Here is a 13,628-nt window from a genome sequence, read left to right on the forward strand (position 1 = left end):
TCCTCTTGGGTTTATCTGCTTCTTTTTGTTCTAGAGCTTTCAGCCCTGCTGTCAAGTTGCTAGTGTATGCTCTCTCCAGTTTCTTTTCGAAGGCACTCAGAGCTATGAGTTTTCCTCTTAGTACTGCTTTTACTGCATCTCATAGGTTTGGGTATGTTGTGCTTTTATTTTCATTAAATTCTGCAAAATCCTAAATTTCTTTATTTATTTCATTTGACCATAATATCTTTGATTAGAACATTTTTCAGCTTCCATGTGTATATGGGCTTTTTGTTGTCTTTGTTGTTATTAAAGACCAGGCTTATTCCATGGTGATCTGATAGAATAAATGGGAGTTTATCAATCTTCTTATATCTATTGAGGGTTGTTTTGTGATCAACTAGTTTTGGAAAACATGCCATGAGTTGCTGAGAAGAAGGTGTATTTTCATGTTTTAAGAAGAAATGTTCTGTAGATGTTTATTAATTCCAGTTGGTTTCTAACCTTTGCTAGTTTCACTGCATCTCTGTTCTATTTCTGCTTCCATGATCGTTCCATTGATGAGAGAGGGGTGTTGAAGTCTCTCACTACTTTCGTGTGTGGTGCACTCTATGTTTTGAGCTTTAGTAAGGGCTCTTTTATGAATATGGTTGCACTTTAATTTGAATCATATATGTTTACAATTGAGACTTCATCTTCATAAATTTTTCCCTTAATGAATAAAAAGTGTCCTTCCTTATCTTTTTTGATAACTTCTGGTTGAAAGTCTACTTTATTCAATATTAGAATGGCTACTCCAGCATGTTTATTTTTCTTTTACCTTTAACTCTGCGGTAGTGTCTGTCTTTGTTTCTGAGATGAGTTTCCTGTATGCAACAAAATGCTGGATTCCATTTTTGTATCTGGCCTGATAGTATATGTCTCTTTATTGGGGAATTGAGTTTATTGATGTTAATAGATACTAAGGAATAATGATTGTTTTTTCCTGTTGTTTTTGTTGTTAGAATTAGAATTATGTTTGTGTATGTCTTTCTTCTTTTTGTTTTCTTGCTTAGTTATTTTCTTTCTTTTTCTAGGGTATAGTTTCTGTCCTTCTGTTGGGATTTCCATCTATTATTCTTTGTAGGGGTAGATTTGTGTTCAGATATTGTATAGATTTGGATTTGTTCTGGAATATCTTGGTCTCTCAATTAATGCTGATTGAGAGTTTTGTTGGGTATAGTATCCTGGGCGGACATTTATTTTCTCTTAGAGTCTGTATCATGTTTATCCAGGATCTTCTAACTTTCGTAGTCTCTGGTGAGAAGTTGGATGTAATTCTGATTGGTTCACCATTATATGTTACATGTCCTTTCCCCTTACTGCTTTTAGTATTCTTTCTTTGTTTTGAACACTTGGTGTTTTGGATATTATGTGTTAGAAAGAATTTCTTTTCTGGTCCACTATATTCGGATTTCTGTAGACTTCTTTTATTCTCATGATCATCTCATTCTTAAGGGTAGCAAAGTTTTCTTCTACAATTTTGTTGAAGATATTTACTGTGCCTCCTAGTTGATATTCTTCTTCCTCTTCTATTCCTATTATCCTTAGGTTTGTTCTTTTCATTGTGTCCTTGATCTCTTGGACGTTTTGGGATAGGAGCACTTTGGGTTTTGCATCTTTTCTGACTTTTTTTTTAATGCTTTCAATGTTGTCTTCAGCCCCCTGAGATTGTCTCTTCTATCTCTTGTAGTCTGCTTGTGATGAATTTCATCTCTGACTCCTAATTTGTTTTTTTAGGTTTTCTATCTCCAGGATTAACTCTTTTTGTGTTTTCTTTATTGTTTCTATTTCCATTTTCAATTCCTTCCCAATTTTGGTTGTGTTTACCTGTAGTTCTTTGAGTGTTTTTGGTGTTTCCTCTTTAAGAGTTTCTATTTGTTTATGTGTGTTCTCATGTAATTGCTTAAGGTAATTATTCATGCTCTTTTCCAAGATCTCCATCATCATCGTGAAGTATGATTTTAAGTCTGAGTCTTGTTTTTCTGGAATGCTTGGCAATTTGCTATTTGCCGAGGTGGGAGAGATGGGCTCTGATGTTGCCAGGTTATCTATCTTTTCATTGCTTAAGTTCTTTTGCTTTCCTCTTGTCATCTTGTTATCTGTGGGAAGAATATTGCTTCTGAATGTTTAGCTTTTTGTGGGTGAGCAGTGAGTTCTGGTCACAGGTACTCAGTCATCTTTGTGAGCTCAGGTGGGGGAGCTCTTGTGAGGCTGCTCTGGGAGCTCAACACTTTACCCTGTGGTCCTGAGTACTATTGGTGGAGACCTGGCTCTTTTTCTAAGCCAAAGTGGTCCCTTTTCCAGTGAGTACAGCACTCTTTCCCCTATGAAAATTTACAGTGTTCACTCCCTTGGCCTATGTCAGGCTCACCTCTGGTCCAGGTGTAAAAGCGCTTTTGGAGCACTTCCTTTCCCAGGCAGATAAAGATTCTCTCTGACACAGGCCTGCACACCACTGCCAAGCACTCTGTGATCTGGGTACTCACTGCACAGCCTTACAAGGCCTGTGCCCCAGGTTATCTGCTGGTCTAAGTAAAAGCTAGCTGAGTCTTACAGTCTTACAGTAAGATTACTCCCAGGTTTCTGAGAAACTGTCAAATTGATTTGCAAAATGATTGTATAAGTTGGCACTCCACCTGCAAATGAGAGTTCCCCTTGCTCCACCAACATGTGTTATCAAAAACTTAAGCTATTTGTCTTCTTCATTCTGAGAGCTGTAAGATAGAATCTGAGGTCTTATGATTTGCATTTTTCTGATACCTAAAAACTTTGAACATTTATTTTGGCGCTTCTTGACCATTTGAGATTCCTCTGTTGAGAATTCTTTGATCATCTTTTAACCTTATTTTTAATTGGGTGAGAGTTCAAGTTGTGGATATATATATATATATATATATATATATATATATATATATATATATATATATATATATTAGCCCCCTTTCAGAAATAGTTTGTAAAGGTACTTCACAAAACTATAGGCTGTCATTTTGTCCTATAGAAAGTGGCCTTTGCTTTACAGAAGCATTTCAGTTTCATAAGATTTGATTTATCAATTTTTGATCTTAGAGCCTGACTCATTGGAGTTCTGGTTAGAAAGTTGTCTCCTGTACCAGAGTTCAAAGCTATTTCCAACTTTGTACTCCATTGGATTTAGTGCATAAAATCTTTCTTCTTAAATAAAATTGTTTATGGCATTACATTTAATAAAATTATTAATTTTTAGACTTATATTTGCAATAATAATTTAAACATTTTATGCATCCCATTTTCTTTTTAATTCACTGGGGAAATTTTAATTGGACAATCATATCTTATGTTACTGATTCTGAAGGATTAAAATATAGTTGATGGAAAATTAACAAATTAAACTTAAGAAAGCTAGCACTGGCTGAAGGAACTACTCTCAGAACTTTCATCCCATTTAGGTCTCATTGATGCCTTTGGGCAACTATGTGCACGTGGGAATCTGACATTTTATTACTTCATTTAAGTATCTACAGAAAATACAATAGAAAATAATATTGTTGTGTAAAGACTTTGAAAATATTCTACCTTCAAATTGCTCAGTTCACTCCTTTAAATGCAGGTAACTATTCTTTTGGCCTGCCTTAAAAGGCGTCGATTGAGAAAAAGCTCCAGAGACTTGAGAAAGTCAGAATGGTTCTCAAAATTCTTTTTTATTTTGATGTTTTAAAACATTTTCAGAAGTTTCAGGAAAGTCATAAATAACAAGAAGGGATGGAAGAAAAGTCCAGGTTGTAGTTGTAGATGAAATCTCTGTAACAAAAATATATGTTAAATAGTCTGATGTACTCTTCTAATTTCATCTACATTTTTTGTCTAAAATGTTAACAGGTATCAAATTAAATGATATAGTTTGATGTCACGTAATGATGCCTGTCTTGTTTAGTTTGTAATTTATGATTACATTTCATGTTACTTTTTATGATTTTTTTTTAAAATCGGAGCGCAGTATCACATTTTTAATACTTGTAGTTCATTTTTACATATGGTGCGTCAAGATTTTTCTTGCCAAAATTATGGTCAAATGCAGTCTCTTTTCAATGGCTTTTGAGGAAAAGATATTCTAAATTTCTTTTATTCTCAATTAAATAAGTATTATGTATGAAGGAACAGTTTGTTTTTGTTTTTGTTTACAACTGAAGCTTCACAAATATGATATTTATAAACATTGGAAAATTCTGACCTTTCCCTTGGGCATTTTATTCAAGTTCTCATGGATAGATGTGCCTAACATTTTTTGTTTGTTTGTTTATTTCTGGAGATTTTCTTTGTGTCACAAAACGATTATTTTTTTGATACAGGTCAAACATCAGTATTTTTGTTTTCTCCCTGTGATTGTATGCTGTCAGTGTCCTCTCAGGAGGCTGGTGTCTATGCTTTGTGGAATGGTGAGTATGTTGCATCCCTTGGGGGCATATTTATTGCAATTGAGCTATTTTCACACACTTAAATCTCTTGTTTTTTTATCATCGCATAATCATTTTATTTATTGTAAATATATAATGGCCAGGGTCTAATTAGGGAAGGATGGAAGGGGTCTAGCAGCAAGGAAACATGCCCTTTCAATGGCTGTTGTACTTGAATAAGGAGAAACTGGTGAGCAGTGAAGGTAAAATAAGACTGGTCATAAAAAAATGTGGAAGCCTCAGTCCTTCTTAGACAAAAAAAAAAAAAAAATGTGTGTTTATCATATACTATTATGTAACAAATTTTGTGAGCTATAATAATATTTTATAAAATAGATTAATAAAAAATTTGGGAACAAAAAAGCTTTCAGATGTTAACTTTATTATTTATTAATGATTGATCAGTTTGGGTTGGACATTCAACAAGAAGAACACATCAGACTGAAGGTCATGAACTGTAGTGTACTGAATGAAAACGTGGGCATTTCTCTGAATGGCCACTCTCTGAACTCATGCTGCTCGTGAGTACCTGAAGTAGAGGAAGAAGAAGATGAGAATGCAATTATTTCCAGTGTAGCTCAAGATCTCCAGTCTTCCATTTTGCTTCTGTTCTACCTGCTTTTACAGGGTCCTATGTTCACATCAGTTTTGGTTACCACCGAAGGTTTTGCATGAGAGAAGTAATGTGATCAGGGTCATGCTTAGGGAGATTTATTTTGACAGCTTTCTGGAAGACAGATTAGAGTGGATAAAGGTTTAAAGATAGGAAATAGGTTTTTATGTGGTTTAACCGCAAAGAAGATTGGTAACAGTCTAAACTATACAATGATAAAAGGAATAATAAAGCAGAGCAAAGCCTGTAGAAACACTGCCTTTCTTGTGCTCTCTCCCTCTCTTCCTGCCTCCCTCTCCCCCAAACTTTTAACCCATGCATAATTAGTTTAGAATGGCTGGATTCATTTTCTAAATGGCAAATACCACGTTAAAGGACAAGCAAATATTGACTCTCAATTTTGGAATTATGATACTTTGGAACAAGGTGGCCTTAGTGACCTAAAAAACGAACATAACAAAATTATTGCTGCTGTGAAGAAAATATCAACACTGATCAAATTAAATGGGCTAGTAGCTGAAGGATGGAAAAAATGTCTAGAAAAACCATCTTGGATAGCCTGCTGTAGGTCACAACTTCTGTTTGTCTCTAAGGGTAGAGCTTACAGTAAGAAGAAGTAAAACTTAGAGGAGTAAACACAAGGTTCCCTTCACTTTGAATATGGGGTTATTTAGACAAGCAAAGATGAACAACATTTCTTGACCCACCTCCATAGAATGAAAACCCTTTCTTTTTATTCCAATTATTCTGATTTCAGACTGATTTTCTGTCCATAATGTTAAAGATTTGAGCCTACAGAAATAACTAAATCAAAACTATAAATAAATATTGACTATTAAAAGGACGTGAAATATCAAGCCCATGTTGGGAAACTAGCAAAGCAGCTTTTGAAGAAATTCGTCAACTTTCTTTTTGATACATGTAACCACAACTCTCCTCTGTAGGTACAGCTCTCTTCCAGTCCTACAACTGCCTACATTCTTCTCTCCTAGAACATTCTCAGTTTTGCTTAACTTCCTAGTCTCTGTGGCATAAAAGTGGAGTTGGTCAGATTTTGCTACCAGCGAATAAATTTTCTATTTTCTTGGTGCTTCCCCAACTGGGTGACCAGCTTTTATGAAAAGGTGATTTTTCTTTCTGGTGAGGCTGCTTATTCCTGTAGTATGGCCTCAGGAAAATGACTCAATTTTCCCCATATTATTTTCAACTATAAAATTGATATGGTAACAATAAAACCAAATTATAGGGTTGCTGTAAGACTAAAATGAGCCATGCATCCAGAGCACTTACACAGAATACCTGGTGTATAATAAGTGCTCATTATATTCTTCTTAGGTACCAAGTGTTCTGCCAGGAACAAAGCATGGTACTTCCTTTGGAGTGATCTATGAGCTATCTATAGCTTCATGTTTTATATAGATTTCTTTATGAAATCCTTTTACCTCTTGGGGGTCCAACTTTTGATTATTTTCTTGCTCACACAGAAAATACTTGATAGGAAACATGTACAAACAGTAGAGAAAACATTCTTGTCAGAAACACAGATCTAATTTTGTCAATGATGGGTCCATGAAGCAGTTTACATTGAATATATTAAAAGTGAATATTTTCCCATATCATTATTATTGTCACTGTAGATGGGCAAATGTGTTTACGACAAATTTTCTTTCTCCTTTTTGAACACTCCACGTTTTATTATTGAGACTGGACAGGTATTTCCTATTCAACATTACAGTTACAATGAAATAGGTTTGTGTTCAGTGCAACTGGGAAAAGAGATGAAAGCTTGACCCATAATTCCAGTTCTACTTTTCCATGCTATGCATAAGTCTTCATGGTCTTCCCAATGCTGTATACAACAAGTTGTAAATGAGGTTGTATCATGGTATGATTTTATTAAATGGATGGTCTTTCTTCTGAAGAAAGTCTCCTCTTAGCTTCTGTACTGCTGTGTATCTATTTAAACTAACCTCTGATCTTAAGTCACTACTATTGACTTTACAAAGTAACTTTGATAAATATGGTAATTTACCATTTAAATTATTGCACTAGGACAGTAGGAGCATAAATCATTCTTTATGTTCTTAAAGTCTTTTGGAGGATCTGCTTGCAAAGATGCAAATATTTTGCCCTCTGTGGTTTCTCTGACATAGCAGAGAATCAATACCTTTGGCAAGATATGGTTGAAAATTACAGAAAAGATTTAACAAATTTTAGAAATATGGACTTTCTGGCTCTAAATTAAACCTATATAGAGAAAGATTGGGGTTTTGATGGGGGTGATAATTAATTAGGAGAAGAAAAATAATGTGTGAAGAAAAGTAAACATAAGATAAAACCTTTTTTGCAGTAGGATTACCAGTCTTTAGACATTTTACTGATATATTTGACATAACTAGGAAATACTATGTATTTTAGTCCTAAGTATAAGAACAATTTAGCATTGGCCAACAATGTTGCCTCGCACACCAGCCCCCACAGATGGGTGCTCCTGCACATACACACACACACACACACACACACACACACACACACACACACACACACACACACACGCACACATGCACACAGGCACGTCACTGAATGGTTCATCTTTTTATATATCTTGTCCTACTCAGTTCCTCTCTTCCTTCTACCTCTTCTTCACCCATGATTCCTTTTCATTGTTTTTCCCTGTCTTTTTCCTGCTTTATTCATGATTTTCTCTGTGTGTCCTTTGTTTTGCCTTCTTCCTTTCTCGTATTCACCCTGTAACCCACACCATCTTCATCAATTAGCCTTTACCCAGAGTCAGCCAACAGACATCAGCTCTTTCATTGGTTTCACACCATCTACTGCCCTCTTGTGGCTTTAGATCAACCTCATATGCCTCAACAACAAGCCATTGATTACTTTCATCAATGAAGTGATTTTTCCAGATGAAACTTATAACTAAGATAAAAGTTGCTTCCTTTTAAAGACCTATATTAAATAATTATTTTCTAAAAATTCTCCTTCCACACACTGTGAAAGAGACCATCATTCAGGGTTTCCTTTAATGACAGTGTATATAGGCAGTTATTCTGTCTTTCAGAAATATTTGGTATGTTGACTTTCTCTTGTGGTGTCTTACATAAGCATGTTTATATTAGGTTTTATTATGCTACAGTTACTGTATTCCAATATGATATGAAACAACATTTGTTATTTAGCATAAATATAGTACTGTAAGAAAATCATCTGAAAATTATTCTTTTGGTCAAAGTTATTTCTCTACAACTTAATACAACACTTGGAAAAAAACTAAAAAAAAAAAAGTAGACTTTGGGGGAGAGTTGTATGTCTTATAGGATTATTTTCTGATGTTTTAAGTTTAATAACAAGCACCCATGCACCAATTCATCTCCAAAGTCAATACACTTCTTTTAATGGTCTTTTTCTAATTATATAAGGATTTCAATATTAATATTCTTTGTATGAAAAGCAACATTAAAGCTTAAGCAAGGATAAAAATGCCTCTTATTGAAGTTGACATGAGTGTCCTTTATACTACTCTTTGCTCTGCCTTTTATTTTAAGCTCCTCATTATCATTTTAAATTAGCAGCAGAGATTTTAACTTACTCAATGTAATGTTTAAATGAAAACTAAAGAGCTAATGCAGAATAGTGCTATATATTCAGCTCCTGCATATACTCAGTAAATCACACTCCTGATTTTTTTTAAGGTTTAAAGCTGTTGTTTTAAGGTGATATCAGGTATGTCAAATGTTTCTATAAAATAATTCCTTCAAAATATTCAAGAAAATTGGGGGAAATTAAGTGGAAATTGAACATTTAAGTCTGTTACTGTGAACAGATCAATGGCTGAAGCATTTTGAACGTAGAGCACTTAAGAAAGAAGCATAAGAAAACAAGAGAACTGTGCTGAAATAATTGCATTCAGTAGTTTTGTTTGTTTCTGCATTTGGCATATTGAAAAGTACATATGACTTACATGAAAGTCTGCAATTGTTTGCTGTGTCCAATTGTCTCTAAGTTGTTTCATACTTGGAACATGAATTTGGAATTCACAGTGATTGTGGGTGTGCACCCTAGAGAACTGAGCGTGTCTATGGACACCAAGCCATCTCTCCACCACCACAACCTATGAAATGTCCTTAGTGTCAGGCAGTCAGGATAATGACGGCAGGAATATAATAGGGGTTAAGGCAAATATTCTTGCTAGACAGTTGTGAAGTTTCTTTAAGAACAAACAATCATAACTAAATCACACTGGTTATGTTTCTTTTCTCAGAGCAAATGTTATTCTTGCTGTGCCATTTAAGCCCTATATGTGGAAGGAGACAATTCTGAGAGAACCTTCAAGAGTGATGATGTTTTTATCATATATGAGTAGAATATATCTATATCATCTATATCTATATCTATATCTATATCTATATCTATATCTATATCTATATCTATATCTATATCTATATCTATATCTATATCTATATCTATATCTATATCTATATCTAATCTATATCTATATCTAATCTATGTCTGTGTCTGTATCTGTATCTGTATCTGTATCTGTATCTATATCTATATCATCTATATCTATATCTATATCATCTATCTAATCTATCATCTATATATATCTATATCTATATATCTATCTATATCTATATATCTATCTGTCTATATATATATATATATATATATATATATATATATATATATTAAAGATAAACAAAATACTTCTTGTTTTTTGTAAAGCAAGGTAAAGTTTAGTTTGCCACCTCATTTTTTTAATAGTCACCTTAGTTCAAATACACACATGAACAAATGTCAGAGATTTTTGTTTTGTAAACTAAGTTACAGAAATTTGTCTTTTGCCACCAAGAAAATGTATTAGTTCTTAGTGCCTTCATGGGTGTTTTATAAGACAGAAAGACAAGCAATCATAAAACAATTACAAGTATCATGACATATTTGTTGTCTACAAAGATAAACCAGGTGGTGACTATCAAGAGTTGAAAAGGGTTTGCATTGTAAAACTAGAGAACTTTAGTGTCATTTATTTACTCAGTGTAATTATTTTGAGGTGAATATTGAATTTGTGAATACAGAAATGGGAAAGTGTCAAGTTCTCAATGTTAAAATTTATGAACCCAAACCAGGTAACATGGATTAATAAGAAATTCATTTCAATAAAATAATGCATATAGTAATGCTCCGGTATACTTTGGATTTTAATTATTAGAAGATTTTTATTAAGCACATATTTATCAAATAATACAATTCAACAACTTATATCGTTTTACATTAAACTGGAGATTCTTTGCTGCAGAGATTTAGCTGCTGTTTTTGAGATTTCTGGAAGAGCATTACCACAACCTTCCTGCACTCTAAACTGTCACTTCTTCCCTTTGTTTCTCATTTCTCCCCTGCCCTCATCCTTTCTCTTCTCCCTTTTCACCCCACAAAATGCCCATGTGCACAACCCTGAAAGATGCCTCATTCAGCAAAGAAGCTACTTGTGTTAATCAATATCTGGATTTAGACCACCTCTTTCTTCTAAACCTTATGAACATTTAAACTAAAATTCAGAGTCCGCAGTACCTAGATTGCAGTAGAAATCTGTATGGCCAGCAATACCCAGCAACCATCAATCTTCATTCTGACTGCCACCCTGGAAACTGAAACCTTCTATAGCACGAAGTAACTAAAATTTCAAAGAAGGTTTGCAATAAAGGGAAGCAACAACTTTAAGATTGGACTGAAATGTCTGACAGCTCTCTGAAACAAAACACAAACAAAATGTACCCAGGTTTCAGTTACGCTCTATTTGGTTTCTTTTCTTGTTAAATGAGCACCGGCATATAACTCATTAGACACCTTGTGGGCAGCTTCACAAAGCTGTGGGCAGTTCAATTTTAAGTGAGTGGGAGGTGTATAATTCAGGGTTTATGCTTCTCGATAAATCAGGCTTTGGCATATGAGATTTTTGTCATATACTTCAAATAATCTTATTTCCCTAGCTGCTGGCTCAAATTTGAATTTAAACAGGAATATAAACAATACATGGGGGAAAGAAGTTTTTCAATAACAATTTCCATTAATAATGAAACCTTGTTGCAGGCAATAAAATACCAGAGTGAACTTGTTTCTTTATTTACTTCTTCTGCTGGGCTGTGTGAAAGAAAACTATATCCTTGTCTGGGGTTGAGGCCAGAAGGTCATATCTTCAGTCTACTCGCAGATGACCCTGCTCTGCTGTCTTTAGTCTTGACAATATGTATAAATGTTCCAGAGAACTTGGTGTTTCCCCTATAAAAGGTTTTAGTTATTCCGTTTGCTTGCTGTTCCCTCACTTCTGCCCAGACTTAGTTTTTATTTACCCAAGCTGTGAAAACTTAGAGGAGGATAGACCAACAGCTCTTGAGGAAGTTGACCTGAGCCTATTAAGTGGGCAGAAAGGAGGTGAGTATCGTGGTGGATTATGCTTTCATCACTGAAATATATTCCCAAGGCAAAAAGAAAACAGCAAACAGCAAAAAATTAGAATACCATTAAGGAATCACCACTTCTTCAAAGATAGTTATATTACAGAGTGTTCACTATTATGAAGAAGAGACTCACAACCCAGCAACAGCAAGCAGACAACTAAAGAAAACCTACTATCACTTGCTATTCACAGTGTGACAGAATTCTACACAAACAATTCTCTTAGTGCTAATGTTGATACAACATGGGAATGTTCTCATGCACAACAGTTCTTGTTTTTGAGGGAAGATTTACATAAAGCATTTTCAGAATTCCATCCCCTGAATCTCCCAACCCATCAAGTGATATGTGACTTCTCTACATATGCTGTACCTTTGCTCTCCTCTGTAATCTCGTCACTTGCTTTAATCAGAGAGGATAGAAGCCAGTGTTGTTCTGCCAAATGAAATCACAGCTCTCTGTCTGCCTACAGCATCCTGAAAGACAGTCCTATCTCTTGCCTGGGGCTCTAGTCTAGAACCATTAGCCAATCTCAGAATTTAGTAGCATTTTTCTGAGTGGAGGAGCCTATTGTTAAACTTATACTCATTCTTCTTGCTGGGGCAGTATTCAGATTTTTCATGTTTCTATTACTTACTTCTTTTTGCCCTTCTTTTTTGCCATATGCACATTTATTTAGTATACATATTTTCACAAAAATTCTTCAGAAGCTATGCAAAACCAGACTAGTATAGGGCAGATAACAAGAAAGAAGCAAAATATAAATAGAAACAAAAACACACAAATCAAGAGAAATAGTTTGTTGACTCTAAAAGTTTATAATTTGATGAGAAATTTCATGATTATTTTAACATTAAAGTTGTAAAAGTGGCAGGATCGCTATAAATAATTTTAATGAGTATTTGGGGTAAAGATATCTAAATGCAATTTTGTTTTGGCCTTGCCATTTTTTTTGTTTGTGGAGGTCTTGAATGTTTCTTTAATATCTTCAAATGTCTATTTTACACAAGTGTGTTCACTCTTCTCATTGGGCCACTGAAGCCTAGAAGGGTTTAGTTGCCACTGTTGTTAACTCTTTTCTGGTGAAACAGACTCAGTTGTGTGCATTTCTACTGAGAAGAATAGAATTAAATATGCAATACAGAAAACATAAGCAATTTGGTCAATTGCCTATGAAAAGTACAATGAAAATATTTAAGAATATCAAATTCAGAGAGAGGAACCAGGGAACTGCTAATTATGGTGCAGAATGGTTTACTTAGGTCTGAAGGAAGAGCAAGCTTCTATCCAATAATCAGAGAAGTTTCGTCTCTCTATCGCTTCCAGGTGGTACTGAGTCAGAGTTAGGTCCTTCTTCACCTCAAGTATAAGGATGGTGAATTCTCCATATTCTTTTTCCAAATTATTTGGGACTTCAATTGCACTAATGATTTATACTGAAAGGAAACATAAACAAAAGCAAAGAAGCAAGGAAACAAAGAACCAACCTGACTCCCCATAAAGTAGTCATTGTGGTGAACAGAAATCTGAGCACTCATGGTTATAACATTTTTTTCCACCATTGCTATAACATCTAAATTGTACCATCAGTGAGTCTTTAAAATGGAGATTCAGTCTGATCACATGAGGTACATTGAAACAGTAGATAATAGTAATGCCAGTTTGTTTGCTTGTCATGATTATTTTCCTATGACATAAATTCCTCAATCAGAAGATGATCCAACAGTAGATAAAGCACTGGGTAAATCTAGAGCTGGTAATGCTGGCTTTGTATTCATTTTAATTTGCATAATTTTTAAATGTGAAATTGGAAAATTCTTTTCTATAGTTTCTGTTTTAGAAAGAAAAATAGTGTTTTTTTCCATAGTGAAAACTGCCCAGTCTAATCAACCATTAACCAGAGAGATAGTAGATCACAGTGAGAATGAATGGTCTGTCAAGGACACTATGCCATTGGTAGTGTGGGCCATTATCACAACCATCGAGAGGTTGCTCTTCATGAATTCAATTCCATATTCATTATTCTATGTACATTTTCTTTCCTTTCTGTTTTCATTCATCATTTCTGAAGTAAAATACAGGATTGGTAGAGA

This window comes from Micromys minutus (genome assembly GCF_963924665.1).
Source record: "Micromys minutus genome assembly, chromosome: 1".
NCBI lineage: Eukaryota > Metazoa > Chordata > Mammalia > Rodentia > Muridae > Micromys > Micromys minutus.